Source organism: Sphaerodactylus townsendi, linkage group LG03 (genome assembly GCF_021028975.2).
Source record: "Sphaerodactylus townsendi isolate TG3544 linkage group LG03, MPM_Stown_v2.3, whole genome shotgun sequence".
In the NCBI taxonomy this organism is placed as follows: Eukaryota; Metazoa; Chordata; class Lepidosauria; order Squamata; family Sphaerodactylidae; genus Sphaerodactylus; species Sphaerodactylus townsendi.
In genome coordinates this window covers 20,474,313-20,489,932 of record NC_059427.1, presented here as the reverse complement: position 1 = coordinate 20,489,932, position 15,620 = coordinate 20,474,313, and positions in this window count along the sequence as shown.

The window sequence follows — 15,620 nt, the reverse complement described above, 5'->3', positions numbered from 1 at the left end:
CTCCCGTTTCCCCTCCTGTCACAGGGTGGGAAACGGGAGCACCCCAGAAGGTCGTGCACTCCTGCGGCCGTGTGCGGGAGGCTGCTGCACTGCCTTGCGCCCCAGAAGGCAGTGCGGCAGCCTTCCAAAAATCGGGACACTTGAAAAAACCCGCGGAACGCGAGACAAATTGTTTTAAGGCGGGACTGTCCCGCCAAAAGCGGGACGTCTGGTCAGCCTAGTTTTGGGGGGTCAGAACATCTGACGGAATTAGGAGTTCAGCTCTTGACTTCCAGAGTGATCAGAAACGTACAGTGTCTGGGAGCAGATCTGAAGTGTTGGCAGGGAACCTTGTTAAAAGTTTCTAACTTGGTTATTTGTGATAAAATAGAGTGAGTGAAGCCAAGCACGGTCATTGTCAACATGTGGTCCTGGATGGGGGGGGGGGGGGGGGAAGACAAAGATTGGAAAATCATGCTGATGGAAGACTAAAGAGTGCCTTGGTTGGGGGAAGGAGGGAGATTAGCAAGGCCAAGGAAGGCTATTCGGGGATCTGTCTGCCACTTCACGGAACCTGACATCTTTGCACATCTCAGGAACCTTCAGCCTTTCCTCCCCTTTGCTCTCACCCAACTAATAGCTGCAGCTTCTGCCTTGCCAAGGGCTGTGACTCACCTCTGAGACCCAGAGGTTTCCTCTCCCTTCCTCCCACGTCTTAGCTGCAACCTATTCGAGGGAATGCGGTGCATGTGCACCATAACCAAACCATCTCTGCTAGACCATTCAGTCTCCCACATCTGCTGCCACTTCCTCCTCCGTGCCCAAAGCCTGGGGCCTCTGCCCTCCCACCAGGTCTGGCCCTGACGTCACTGGCTATGCTTGAGATATTCCCGAAGGGGGTCCAATTTCTTCCCTCTGCAAGGAAGGTTAAGTTCCTAGTACACACAATTCTATTTTGTTTCTGTATAATACTGTATGGATCTATGCATTAGCACTGTTTCCACATGAGGATAATTGTAAGGTACATGCAGGCCGGTCACCTCTTTCCTACCACCTTTACCTCTACCTCCCTGCATGTGTAACCCCCATGCTCAGAATGGGTTGACCCAGAAAGGGGTGGAGCAGGAGGCTGCCGAGCTCATGTAGTTGGAGGAGACAAGGCTACCAGACTCGGACCTTGATTGGTATAAGCCAGTGGTGGCGAACCTTTGGCACTCCAGATGTTATGGACTACAATTCCCATCAGCACCTGCCAGCATGACCAATTGGATTTGTAGTCAATTGGAATTGTAGTCCATAACATCTGGAGTGCCAAAGGTTCGCCACCATGGGTATCGGCCCATAACACCTTGTTAAGGGTTTTTTTATGTTTGTAATGGGTGAGAGTTCTCCTGGAAACCTTCATCATGTTGAATCCTGTTCATCAAGCCATTGGAGTCTTCAGGAGCCAACCCACTTGCAAAGAAGAATTGGACTTGGCAGTATCAGTTGACTGTAAATATAAGGACTTGAAAATGCAACCTGAACAGGACCTTGAAATGTGATGTTAAATGTTGATGTTATATGTTAAGAAAGTAAACCGTTTTGTTTTTAAATTTTGTTGTTGCAAACTCATTCCAAGTTCTGCCCCACAGAACCCACAGATAGAGGTTACAAATGCCTGCCATTCACGCTTGCTGGTCACTTCTACAGGTTACTTCCCCCCCCACCCCGCCACCCTAGGCCCACCACCCGCCACAGCCCCTTTAAGTCTCCACCTCTGACCAGCATGGCCCCACTGGGGGCAGGGCCAGAGTGCCCAGCAGAGCCCAGGCACATCCCAGTGCCCCTGTGGGCTCCTTCATGGTGGTGGAAGGGAAGTGGGGAAGTCTCATGAGGGGTGTGTGTGTGTGGCTGTGATGGGCAGCTGTTTTCTTAAGAAAGGGATTGGTCACAACCGTTGCAAAGGAGATGTTCTAGGGACTTTCTGGAAGAACCCATCTCTCCATACTTTTCCATCCTTTGGCCAGTTCCAGTATTTTCCCTGTAGGGAAATTTTTCGATCGGGGTCCCCAACCTCTTTGAGAATGCAGGCTCAGCAACAAAATGGCTGCCACAGGAAATATTGCCAGCCACAAAATGGCTGCCACAGCTTACCTTCAGTACCATAATGTATATTCTTATGCTGTGGTGGCTGCAGTTGTCAAAGCAACATTTTTTAAAAAAATCTGTGCAGCCAATCAAATCTTCTGTAGTTAATCAGAAGCCTCGCTGGGCAAAAGCTCCATCTGGCCCCACCTTCTTCTAAAAACCTTGGGGGCTGCCATGACATCCACAGGCAACACAATGGGGACCCTTGTTTTAGATACTAACGTTGATTAGCATAGAACCCTTTTGATCTGGTCTCCCCTGGATTTTGAAATGGAAACTTCCTTAGTTACCCTGATGTAGCCCTTTACCAGCAGAAATGGAAGGGACAAGTGACCTTGGATCTTCAAACCTCTCAATGAGTGGCACCTGGAGGTTGCTGGGTCTAGGTTGGAAAATACCTGGAAAGGGGTTGGGGGGACAGCTGGGGAAGGCTGGATTTGGGGAGGGACCTTAAGCAGAGTCCATCCTGTAAAGGAGCCCTTTTCTTCAATTTTGGATCTTGTTCATCTGGAGATCAGTTGCAATTCCAGGCGTTCCATTTGGACACTGGCTTGTGGCACCATTATGGTGAAGGTCATCTAGGACTGAGTGAGTTGTCTTCAGAATGCCAGTAACATCCCAGTGTAGATTTCCCTTTCATTTGGAAGAAAAAGAAGAGTTGGATTGATATCCCCCCTTTCTCTCCTGTAGGAGACTCAAAGGGTCTTACAAGCTATATTACAAGGGTCCCAGTTTTGAGCATGGTTCTATTGCAGTGATGGCGAACCTTTTTGAGACCGAGTGCCCAAACGGCAACCCAAAACCCACTTATTTATCGCAAAGTGCCAACACGGCAATTTAACCTGAATACTGAGGTTTTAGTTTAGAAAGAGGCTCCGAGGCGCGTTACTTGGGAGTAAGCTTGGTGAAGCAACCGTGCAACGCTTCGAATGGATGAATCACAACCCTAGGAGGGTTTACTCAGAAGCAAGCCCCATTGCCAGCAACTGAGCTTACTCCCAGGTAAAGGATCATGCTTTAGTTTTTCCCATGAAAATCAGTGGGGTTTTCCACCACCCCCCACGACAAACTCTGTTTGCGCGTGCCCATAGACAGGGCTCTGAGTGCCACCTCTGGCACCCGTGCCATAGGTTCGCCACCACTGTTCTATTGGATCTATTTTGTGTGTGTGTGCGTATTAATGAATACTGACTAGTCTGTCAGTCAGTCAAGTATTTATTGTTTGAGCCATTGGCTATAACAATGCAGAGATACATGCAGTTAAAACAGTAACTTAGTTAAAACAATAATTTAAATTAGTTTTTACATTAAAATATAAATTATTTGTATTCGCAATCTCTGAATTAAAATGCCCCATCAAATACTTTCCACGTCAGATGTTTTTGCAGCTTCTTCAGCTCGTCTAAGTTAACCTCCAGTACTTTAGAACATCCGTTCAAACAGCGCTTTAAATACTTTGCTCGTAATTTCCTGGCCGCCAGGGCAAAGAGAGCCATCTTGTAAGAAACATAGGAATCAATATCAGATAATAAGAAAATCAGTTTCTCGTCATCGGACAAAAAAGCTGTCCTAGGTAGTATTGGCTCCAAAAACCTTTTCCTTATTTCTGAATATAAAGGACAGGAGAGTATGTAATAAGATGCAGCAACAGCTGGGCATGGAATCAGATCCCCTCCCCCCCCCCCTTGAGCCAGCAGACAAAAGTAAGGGTGGTGCTCCAAGGTCACCTACATCTCTGACAGAACTGGAAGAAGCTGAGAACAGAGCTGCAAGCAAGTCAGCAAGCATGAGTTATTTTAGGACTGCCTTGGGAGCAGGACTACTGAAGGGTGTGGTCATGAAAAGCACAGCAAACACTGAACTGCCACCATTCATCGGAATGAAACCTGACTTTCAACCAGACAACACTGCTCACTCGCCCTCTGCAGACCTGATCTCTGCCCTGAATGGCCCTGCCTCCTGGAAACACCTCTCGCCTCGACTGCTTCAAAAAACCAAACAGGACTCTGTAACTTGAATCCCAGCCTGGGGATCAGTACATTAACACAAAAACAGGGCGACAGTATCCAAAGCCTGAGTATCTCCTCTCCCACCCATAGCTGTGAGCAGAGAAGTCCACTACAGTACTTGGGAGTGAAAACTCCCTTACAGAAGAAAGAGGAATAATGCCAACTAAAAGGAGGGGACACAACTCCAGTTTAAATCCCCAGAAGCTGCAGCTTTGAATTTCAGAGGCCAGTAATCACAAATCCAAAATGTAAAGAGGCCAAGAGTTGAAACTTCAGTTACATACAACTTGGGGCAGGGGGAAAGAATACAAACCTCACCTAACACTATGTGACACAGTATATTCATTTCAGACTTTGAACCTCTTGGTTCCAGAATCATTATTCAGAACAAGCAAAGTATATCACCTTGTAGGGCAAAGTCTGTAACATCTTGGATGCGCCAACGCTTATTCTTGGGTGCAGAAGGAATCCCTTCTTTGCAGAATGCAAAGGGTGCAGAAGGAATTCCACCCAATTCCTTTTTTGATGCACCTTAGCAATGGACATAAATGAGATTCCTGGAGGCACCTGACTCATGATAGGGCTTATGTTCGGCGTAGGTCTTATTTTCGGGGAAACACGGCAGTAGGCATATTGCTTCTGGGGAGTTACACAACTTTAAGGCTGGCTTTGAAACACATGTGCTAGAACCGGTATTTGCATTGGCCACCAGTTTATGTCACCTTGCAGGGCACAATCTGGCAAGTTCACCCAGCAGACTTCACATGGAGGAGTGTGGAATCAAACCTGGTTATCCAGGTCAGGTTCTCTAGTGAGAGATAAGCAGCCAACGCAAGGATGTATCCATTGTCGCTCTTCTGAAGGATAATAATAATTGTCTGGGTTCCCCAAAGGTACACCAACACTATAAAGCTGCTTGAACGTAGTCCCTCGCCCCCTCAGCATCTCAGTTGCCCTCCTCTGGACAGTTCCAGCTTGTCTATATCCTTCTTAAATTTTGGTGCCCAAACTGAACACATGACTCTAGGTGAGGTCGAACCAGAGCAGAATAAAGTGACACCATCACTTTGCATAATCTGGATGCTGCACTTCTGTTGATATGGCCCAAAATTGCACTAGCCTTTTTAGCTATGGCATCACATTGCTGACTCATGTTCAGTGTACATTAAGTACATGTGAAAAAAATGTACTGTGTTGTTAGTGGGTTAACATAGCCTTCCTAAAGTTAGCCTACATCGGCTGTGGGGGCAGCCCAAATAGAAAGTCTTGATGCCAAAACCAGTGTTTGGACTGGGCAGCAACCCATGTCACCTTGCAGGGAACAGGTCCCAGAATCTGGGGTTATCTGTGGCCCTTTCCCCGCTTACCTTAAGCTCTGCGCTACTCTTCTCAAGTAGCGTGGGGTCCCCCGGCACTCCCCACTACAGGGGTGGCGACAACGCAGCCGCCCTGACGCTGCCGCTCTAGCGCCCCCTCAGTGCGTGGCATCCCTGGCGCTCCTTGAAACGGCGCCTTTTGATGAGTCGTGGGGACGCCCAGGTGCGCGCCAGAGATGCTGCGCGCTGAGAGTAGCACGCAGCAAAGGGCAGCAAAGGTAAGTGGGGAAACGCCCATTAATGGCCTTTCCAGATACAGAAGGGATGCAGCTGCTCTAGTTACTTCTTTAGGACATTTTAGCTTTACAAATGCATAAAATTTCTTGGGACTCCTGATTTTGAAGATCCTGGTGGTAGAACCAGCATGTATTTCCATTTGTAGGGTGCAGTTCTTGGAGTCTTGACCCCATATGCCTCATGGGGTCCAAAGCTTGCAAGTGCCCCAGTTCCTTATTCAGTGCAGCTTCATTGATTGGCCTAAAAATTGAAAGGGCGCCACACCTAAGCTGTAAACTGGGTTTGGGGGAAAGGAATGGGGCTCAAAGGAAAACTCCTGTAGTATGACTTTTCCCATTTCTCCCCACAAAGCCTTCCTCATAGTATTGGGAATGCAGGAAAGGGTACGTGACTCAGTTTCCCCAGAGAAACAAGGATTTAAATAATTTTTAACTATTTTAATGTATTTACGATGTTTTATTGTGATGTTTATTTATTTATGTTTGAGACATGGTGATATTTATTTATTTATGTTTGAGACATGGTTGCCATGCTGAGCCCTTCAGGAGAAGGCAGGATAGAAGTCCAAAAACAAACAAACGAATGAATGAATGAATGAATGAATGAATGAATGAATGAATGAATAAAGAAGGGGAGGAAACCTCTATGTGACAAAAGCAACAGGTACAAAGTACCAGAGGACTCAAAAATGATTAACAGAAGCATCGAAATACCCAAAGGTGTGTGTGTACAAACAACACACATATATAATGCAAAAACTGTAAAATGTGATAAAAATACCAAAAAAAATACAAAAATATAAGGTTATCTACAAATCAAACTGGCAACAATTAGAAACATCAAAAGATTTACATGCCAAATATAACAAATAATTTCAATATTGTTTTGACTTGGAGTTTAAATGCTGTGGGTGTATATTTTATACAACTATCTTTTCTTATATCTATCCTACCTTTTTTTTACAAAAACTAAACTTGTAGGCTTATACCAATGGGAAATGGGATTCCTCATTGTAGAGCAGGAGGAACTCTCTGCTACTGCGTGGATTCTGATTTGGTTGACACAAAGCACTCAGAGCCATTTTTAAAAAATCTTTCATTTATTGAGAAGTAAAATAATCCTCAAGAAACAAGCAAAAGCAAAATAATGCATCTGAAGCTTGAGTTTGTTACCGTGCACACTAAACTAAGTAACTCTTTTAGTTCCAGTTCATTTGTTTCACATTTCAAGTTCTAGCTGAACTGTAAACAATCTGTAACTTGACTCACAGTCTGGGGATCATGAGTCTAACATAACTGCACACCTCTGTGAGTCTAACATAACTGCACACCTCTACATCCAGAGAGCTCTTTTCTCCCAGCATGCAATACTCAGGTGCCACTGACTTCAATGGATTGTTGGAATGTAACATTTTGATCAGTAGTCACAGCTGAGTTGCATTGGCCTTCAGCCAATGAACTTATTCAGCTACTCCCTGGGAAGGCTAAAGAAAACCAAAAACAATGTTTTAATATAAGAACCAAACTTTTTAAACATGCCTGCTGTTAGGCTAAATTAGGCCTTTCTCCACACTCATCCATCAGAATTTTCTACAGAAGGTAAAAGGGAATAAATCTTTTCCTCCAGCCCTCTTCCTTGGGTCTCTCTCTCCCTTTTTCTTTTCCCCAGGCATTTTTGAGTGGGGCTGGTGGTACCCCAGAAAGACAGAGGCTAAGGAGATCTTCTTGGTGCTAACCTCAGCCCTCACCTTTCCAAGTTAAATGTGAAAAGTCACAAGGACTGTAAATTCAGCTTTGGACAGGAGTCACTCCTCTGCTCTCACAATTTCTTTTTTTTTTAAATTACAGTAAAATAGAATAAAAACTGCAACATCTAGAAATATAAAGAGAAAAGAAGAGAAAAGCAACTGTCAACATCAATCTGGAAGTTAAAAGTAGATTTCCAGAACGGTACAAAAGGTTTTACAAAAATCTGCAAACAATAGTTTAGAGTAGACCATCTTTCATCCTTTATCCCCCCCCCCCATTCTGTCTGTATAACTATAACCAATCTCACAGTCTGTCAACCTTTTAAAAACTATCCTTTGATCCAGAGGTTTCGGACCAAGAGGAGATCTCTTCAGCGACTCTTTCATCTCTCCCAGCCCCAAATAGAGCATGAAACTGATATAACACCAAAATAGCCTTTGGACAAAGATATCGTCTGATTTAGCCTTTTTGCTCTGTACCTAGTTCTGGTGACTGTAGCTCTTAATTAAATCTGAAGATTGGCGCCATTTCCACAGAGGGAAGATTGTCTTGCTAAGTTTGCGCACCTACCACAACAGGCTTGCAGAAAAATTGGCAAACACTGAAAAAGAAAGGGGAAGGGGAAGTTTCCCTTTCAAACAGGATGCCAAATTGGGAAGAATAGCAAACGCACCAGAATTCCAACGAGACCTGAACTTGCTGGAAAAGCAGGCAAGAATAAATGCAGAGTTCTACATCTGAGTAACAAAAATGAGGAAGGCAGATGCACTTCTTCAGTCTCCCGTCCCAGAGTTGCCAAATGAGCACTCTGTGGTCATTGGGTATGTATGGACTGTAAGCTAAATATGAGCAATCTGTGTCTGTAGCCCATCTCACAATTATGCAGCGTTAAATTCCTTCACCAAAAGGTTGGTGCACTTGCGGAAGAAACAATAGCTCCTGGCTTCCAAGATCATAAGATTATTTGCTGACTGCTGAGTATGAAAGAATTTGGTACAGGTCTCTTCAGTAATTTCGTCATACAAGAAACTTTAATCAAAAATTAGATGCATCGAACAATAATAGAGGGTTCCTCTAGCTCATTAGAGATATTAATAATTATTAGAAAATGTGAAGTAAACACTTAATCTGTTTAGCAGCTTATACTTCCTTTCAAAAGAAATAGGCTATCTTTCCTAGTTGTGTTCTATCCTTGAAAATTTCCCTCCACCTTCTTTAAGTTCTTCTATCTGATTGCCTAAAAGAAGAAGAAGAAGAAGAAGAAGAAGAAGAAGAAGAAGAAGAAGAAGAAGAAGAAGAAGAAGAAGAAGAGTTTGGATTTATATCCCCCCTTTCTCTCCTGCAGGAGACTCAAAGGGGCTTACAATCTTCTTGCCCTTCCCCCCCCCCCCCCCAACAAACACCCTGTGAGGTGGGTGGGGCTGAGAGAGCTCCGAGAAGCTGTGACTATCCCAAGGTCACTCAGCTGGCGTGTGTGGGAGTGTCCAGGCTAATCTGAATTCCCCAGATCAGCCTCCACAGCTCAGGCGGCAGAGCTGGGAATCAAACCCAGTTCCTCCAGATTAGATACACGAGCTCTTACCTCCTACGCCACTGCTGCTCCCTGGTTCAAAGAAAACAGGACATACCATTTTCTTTACATTAGAACCTGCAGCCATGGCAGATTTTTGTACTTAGGGGGGTTGAATCCTAACCAGGGATGTAGGTATAGATTTTTTTTATGAGGTGGGTTCAGGGGGGCACGCTCCCACCCACCCTTGGGGGCATGCCCATGCCTCCCCAAGCCCTGCGCTGGCATCAGTGCTTATAAAAGCAGATAAAGGCCAGGGATGACAGACTCCCCTGCCCCGTCTGCCCCGCCCCCACCGGCTGGGCTCCCAACCGGCAGCCGGCAGTTCCTTCTGCCCTTCCCTCCTGGCAGAGGCGTAGCTAGGGAAAATGGAGCCCGGTGCGTGCGTGCACGCGCACACACACACACACCCATGGGTGACTGCTGTGATGCTGGAATCCACCCCCAAACAGCATCATTTTCAATGGCGTTTAAACTAGGGAGCCCAGATTTTCCTTTTAAATCCACCTTAAAGGAAGAATCTGGGGTCCCCACTTCAAACAACATTGAAAGTGATGCTGTTTGTGGGTGGATTCTTCCCCACCCTGAAACAGCATCACTTTCAATGTTTAAACTGGGGACCTCAGATTCTCCCTTTAAATCCATGCCGAAGGGGATGGATTTAAAAGGAGAATCTGGGGGGATTTGGGGGGTGCCTGCTGTCAGAGTTGCAATTATTAAGCTAGCAGCACATCAAACTTTCAGGAGTGTCTTTTGAAGACTCATGATTAGTACTACCCAGGTTTGGTGGGAGTTTGGTTCAGAGTTCCAAAGTTATGGACCCTGATATATACAACCCACATCTCCTATTAGCTCCCATTGTGGAAACAATGGGGGATGGGAGAACACCCAACACAGGGAGTCCAGCAACTTTGTGGACCCCCTGAACCAAGCCTCTGAGCTAGGTGGTATCATCAGGAGAGTCTACCAAAAAATCTCTGAAATGTTGGTGCTGCTAGCCTAAAACTGCGCCCCCTGCAGCCCAAAAACTGAAAAACACACTTAAAATAAAAAAAACAAATGCTTTGGGGGGGTTAAACCCAGGAACCCCCACTTACCTACATCCTTGATCCCAATGTCAGCACAGACCTTAGATTCCAAACAGTCTCAATGGAAGACAATGAAATCTTTCCTTTTAATATGTCCCAATTCAGATTTCAACCAGTCTCAATGGAAGACAATGAAATCTGTCCTGTTAATATGTCCCAATTCAGATTTCAACCAGTCTCAATAGAAGACAATGAAATCTGTCCTTTTATTTAAAACTTGCTTTCAGATCCCAATCACATTAATGAGAGACAGGACCTAGGTTCCAATCAGCCTCTATCAAAGACAGGAATTTGGTAAAGCCAAGATATCAAGTCGTAGACAATAAGAAAAAAAATCAAAACAATTTAAAATTAAAGAATTAATTTTATTCAGATCAAAGGGTCTGATCAGCACCAAAAGAAAATCACACTGAATGACAAGTATCAGGGCTTCTTAAAGCATTTTTCAGGATGTGAGCCAAGAATAAAGATGCGGATATTATATTAAGATTTATGGATACATTGAACGTGTCAGAATCTTCTTCATTCTCACACAGTTGGCCAGCCTGGTTAAAAATACATCTACCAGGTCATCTGGCCTCCCGTGGGCACAAGGGGGGAGGGGGGTAGCCAGATGCCATCCACATTTTTAAATGGGTTCTGTTTTTATGTAATTGGTATTTAAATTATGTTTTAATGTATGTTTTAACACAAGCCTTTATTGGCATATAAAACAGGACAAAATTTTAAAACAAAACAAGGTTAAGAAATACAGTTAAAATTACTAATTTCCAGCATAAAATTTGCAACAGTTTCACAAAAGAGCACATCAGAGCTGTTCAGGAGATTGGGTATCTTATAACACTCATGCCACTGAAAACATTGCAAGAAAATAGAATTCATATATTTCATGCGTATCTTATCATATTTAGGGCAATGTATGTTTTAACCTTGTTGTGAACCGCCCTGAGCCCTCAGGGGGAGGGCGGTATATAAATTAATAATGATAAAAAACAAAACAAAAATACAGCAACATACCCATGGGTGGGGGGGGGGGGGGGTGGGGGGGGGGGGGGGTGGGGGGGGGGGGGGGTGGGGGGGGGGGGGGGTGGGGGGGGGGGGGGGTGGGGGGGGGGGGGGGTGGGGGGGGGGGGGGGTGGGGGGGGGGGGGGGTGGGGGGGGGGGGGGGTGGGGGGGGGGGGGGGTGGGGGGGGGGGGGGGTGGGGGGGGGGGGGGGTGGGGGGGGGGGGGGGTGGGGGGGGGGGGGGGTGGGGGGGGGGGGGGGTGGGGGGGGGGGGGGGTGGGGGGGGGGGGGGGTGGGGGGGGGGGGGGGTGGGGGGGGGGGGGGGTGGGGGGGGGGGGGGGTGGGGGGGGGGGGGGGTGGGGGGGGGGGGGGGTGGGGGGGGGGGGGGGTGGGGGGGGGGGGGGGTGGGGGGGGGGGGGGGTGGGGGGGGGGGGGGGTGGGGGGGGGGGGGGGTGGGGGGGGGGGGGGGTGGGGGGGGGGGGGGGTGGGGGGGGGGGGGGGTGGGGGGGGGGGGGGGTGGGGGGGGGGGGGGGTGGGGGGGGGGGGGGGTGGGGGGGGGGGGGGGTGGGGGGGGGGGGGGGTGGGGGGGGGGGGGGGTGGGGGGGGGGGGGGGTGGGGGGGGGGGGGGGTGGGGGGGGGGGGGGGTGGGGGGGGGGGGGGGTGGGGGGGGGGGGGGGTGGGGGGGGGGGGGGGTGGGGGGGGGGGGGGGTGGGGGGGGGGGGGGGTGGGGGGGGGGGGGGGTGGGGGGGGGGGGGGGTGGGGGGGGGGGGGGGTGGGGGGGGGGGGGGGTGGGGGGGGGGGGGGGTGGGGGGGGGGGGGGGTGGGGGGGGGGGGGGGTGGGGGGGGGGGGGGGTGGGGGGGGGGGGGGGTGGGGGGGGGGGGGGGTGGGGGGGGGGGGGGGTGGGGGGGGGGGGGGGTGGGGGGGGGGGGGGGTGGGGGGGGGGGGGGGTGGGGGGGGGGGGGGGTGGGGGGGGGGGGGGGTGGGGGGGGGGGGGGGTGGGGGGGGGGGGGGGTGGGGGGGGGGGGGGGTGGGGGGGGGGGGGGGTGGGGGGGGGGGGGGGTGGGGGGGGGGGGGGGTGGGGGGGGGGGGGGGTGGGGGGGGGGGGGGGTGGGGGGGGGGGGGGGTGGGGGGGGGGGGGGGTGGGGGGGGGGGGGGGTGGGGGGGGGGGGGGGTGGGGGGGGGGGGGGGTGGGGGGGGGGGGGGGTGGGGGGGGGGGGGGGTGGGGGGGGGGGGGGGTGGGGGGGGGGGGGGGTGGGGGGGGGGGGGGGTGGGGGGGGGGGGGGGTGGGGGGGGGGGGGGGTGGGGGGGGGGGGGGGTGGGGGGGGGGGGGGGTGGGGGGGGGGGGGGGTGGGGGGGGGGGGGGGTGGGGGGGGGGGGGGGTGGGGGGGGGGGGGGGTGGGGGGGGGGGGGGGTGGGGGGGGGGGGGGGTGGGGGGGGGGGGGGGTGGGGGGGGGGGGGGGTGGGGGGGGGGGGGGGTGGGGGGGGGGGGGGGTGGGGGGGGGGGGGGGTGGGGGGGGGGGGGGGTGGGGGGGGGGGGGGGTGGGGGGGGGGGGGGGTGGGGGGGGGGGGGGGTGGGGGGGGGGGGGGGTGGGGGGGGGGGGGGGTGGGGGGGGGGGGGGGTGGGGGGGGGGGGGGGTGGGGGGGGGGGGGGGTGGGGGGGGGGGGGGGTGGGGGGGGGGGGGGGTGGGGGGGGGGGGGGGTGGGGGGGGGGGGGGGTGGGGGGGGGGGGGGGTGGGGGGGGGGGGGGGTGGGGGGGGGGGGGGGTGGGGGGGGGGGGGGGTGGGGGGGGGGGGGGGTGGGGGGGGGGGGGGGTGGGGGGGGGGGGGGGTGGGGGGGGGGGGGGGTGGGGGGGGGGGGGGGTGGGGGGGGGGGGGGGTGGGGGGGGGGGGGGGTGGGGGGGGGGGGGGGTGGGGGGGGGGGGGGGTGGGGGGGGGGGGGGGTGGGGGGGGGGGGGGGTGGGGGGGGGGGGGGGTGGGGGGGGGGGGGGGTGGGGGGGGGGGGGGGTGGGGGGGGGGGGGGGTGGGGGGGGGGGGGGGTGGGGGGGGGGGGGGGTGGGGGGGGGGGGGGGTGGGGGGGGGGGGGGGTGGGGGGGGGGGGGGGTGGGGGGGGGGGGGGGTGGGGGGGGGGGGGGGTGGGGGGGGGGGGGGGTGGGGGGGGGGGGGGGTGGGGGGGGGGGGGGGTGGGGGGGGGGGGGGGTGGGGGGGGGGGGGGGTGGGGGGGGGGGGGGGTGGGGGGGGGGGGGGGTGGGGGGGGGGGGGGGTGGGGGGGGGGGGGGGTGGGGGGGGGGGGGGGTGGGGGGGGGGGGGGGTGGGGGGGGGGGGGGGTGGGGGGGGGGGGGGGTGGGGGGGGGGGGGGGTGGGGGGGGGGGGGGGTGGGGGGGGGGGGGGGTGGGGGGGGGGGGGGGTGGGGGGGGGGGGGGGTGGGGGGGGGGGGGGGTGGGGGGGGGGGGGGGTGGGGGGGGGGGGGGGTGGGGGGGGGGGGGGGTGGGGGGGGGGGGGGGTGGGGGGGGGGGGGGGTGGGGGGGGGGGGGGGTGGGGGGGGGGGGGGGTGGGGGGGGGGGGGGGTGGGGGGGGGGGGGGGTGGGGGGGGGGGGGGGTGGGGGGGGGGGGGGGTGGGGGGGGGGGGGGGTGGGGGGGGGGGGGGGTGGGGGGGGGGGGGGGTGGGGGGGGGGGGGGGTGGGGGGGGGGGGGGGTGGGGGGGGGGGGGGGTGGGGGGGGGGGGGGGTGGGGGGGGGGGGGGGTGGGGGGGGGGGGGGGTGGGGGGGGGGGGGGGTGGGGGGGGGGGGGGGTGGGGGGGGGGGGGGGTGGGGGGGGGGGGGGGTGGGGGGGGGGGGGGGTGGGGGGGGGGGGGGGTGGGGGGGGGGGGGGGTGGGGGGGGGGGGGGGTGGGGGGGGGGGGGGGTGGGGGGGGGGGGGGGTGGGGGGGGGGGGGGGTGGGGGGGGGGGGGGGTGGGGGGGGGGGGGGGTGGGGGGGGGGGGGGGTGGGGGGGGGGGGGGGTGGGGGGGGGGGGGGGTGGGGGGGGGGGGGGGTGGGGGGGGGGGGGGGTGGGGGGGGGGGGGGGTGGGGGGGGGGGGGGGTGGGGGGGGGGGGGGGTGGGGGGGGGGGGGGGTGGGGGGGGGGGGGGGTGGGGGGGGGGGGGGGTGGGGGGGGGGGGGGGTGGGGGGGGGGGGGGGTGGGGGGGGGGGGGGGTGGGGGGGGGGGGGGGTGGGGGGGGGGGGGGGTGGGGGGGGGGGGGGGTGGGGGGGGGGGGGGGTGGGGGGGGGGGGGGGTGGGGGGGGGGGGGGGTGGGGGGGGGGGGGGGTGGGGGGGGGGGGGGGTGGGGGGGGGGGGGGGTGGGGGGGGGGGGGGGTGGGGGGGGGGGGGGGTGGGGGGGGGGGGGGGTGGGGGGGGGGGGGGGTGGGGGGGGGGGGGGGTGGGGGGGGGGGGGGGTGGGGGGGGGGGGGGGTGGGGGGGGGGGGGGGTGGGGGGGGGGGGGGGTGGGGGGGGGGGGGGGTGGGGGGGGGGGGGGGTGGGGGGGGGGGGGGGTGGGGGGGGGGGGGGGTGGGGGGGGGGGGGGGTGGGGGGGGGGGGGGGTGGGGGGGGGGGGGGGTGGGGGGGGGGGGGGGTGGGGGGGGGGGGGGGTGGGGGGGGGGGGGGGTGGGGGGGGGGGGGGGTGGGGGGGGGGGGGGGTGGGGGGGGGGGGGGGTGGGGGGGGGGGGGGGTGGGGGGGGGGGGGGGTGGGGGGGGGGGGGGGTGGGGGGGGGGGGGGGTGGGGGGGGGGGGGGGTGGGGGGGGGGGGGGGTGGGGGGGGGGGGGGGTGGGGGGGGGGGGGGGTGGGGGGGGGGGGGGGTGGGGGGGGGGGGGGGTGGGGGGGGGGGGGGGTGGGGGGGGGGGGGGGTGGGGGGGGGGGGGGGTGGGGGGGGGGGGGGGTGGGGGGGGGGGGGGGTGGGGGGGGGGGGGGGTGGGGGGGGGGGGGGGTGGGGGGGGGGGGGGGTGGGGGGGGGGGGGGGTGGGGGGGGGGGGGGGTGGGGGGGGGGGGGGGTGGGGGGGGGGGGGGGTGGGGGGGGGGGGGGGTGGGGGGGGGGGGGGGTGGGGGGGGGGGGGGGTGGGGGGGGGGGGGGGTGGGGGGGGGGGGGGGTGGGGGGGGGGGGGGGTGGGGGGGGGGGGGGGTGGGGGGGGGGGGGGGTGGGGGGGGGGGGGGGTGGGGGGGGGGGGGGGTGGGGGGGGGGGGGGGTGGGGGGGGGGGGGGGTGGGGGGGGGGGGGGGTGGGGGGGGGGGGGGGTGGGGGGGGGGGGGGGTGGGGGGGGGGGGGGGTGGGGGGGGGGGGGGGTGGGGGGGGGGGGGGGTGGGGGGGGGGGGGGGTGGGGGGGGGGGGGGGTGGGGGGGGGGGGGGGTGGGGGGGGGGGGGGGTGGGGGGGGGGGGGGGTGGGGGGGGGGGGGGGTGGGGGGGGGGGGGGGTGGGGGGGGGGGGGGGTGGGGGGGGGGGGGGGTGGGGGGGGGG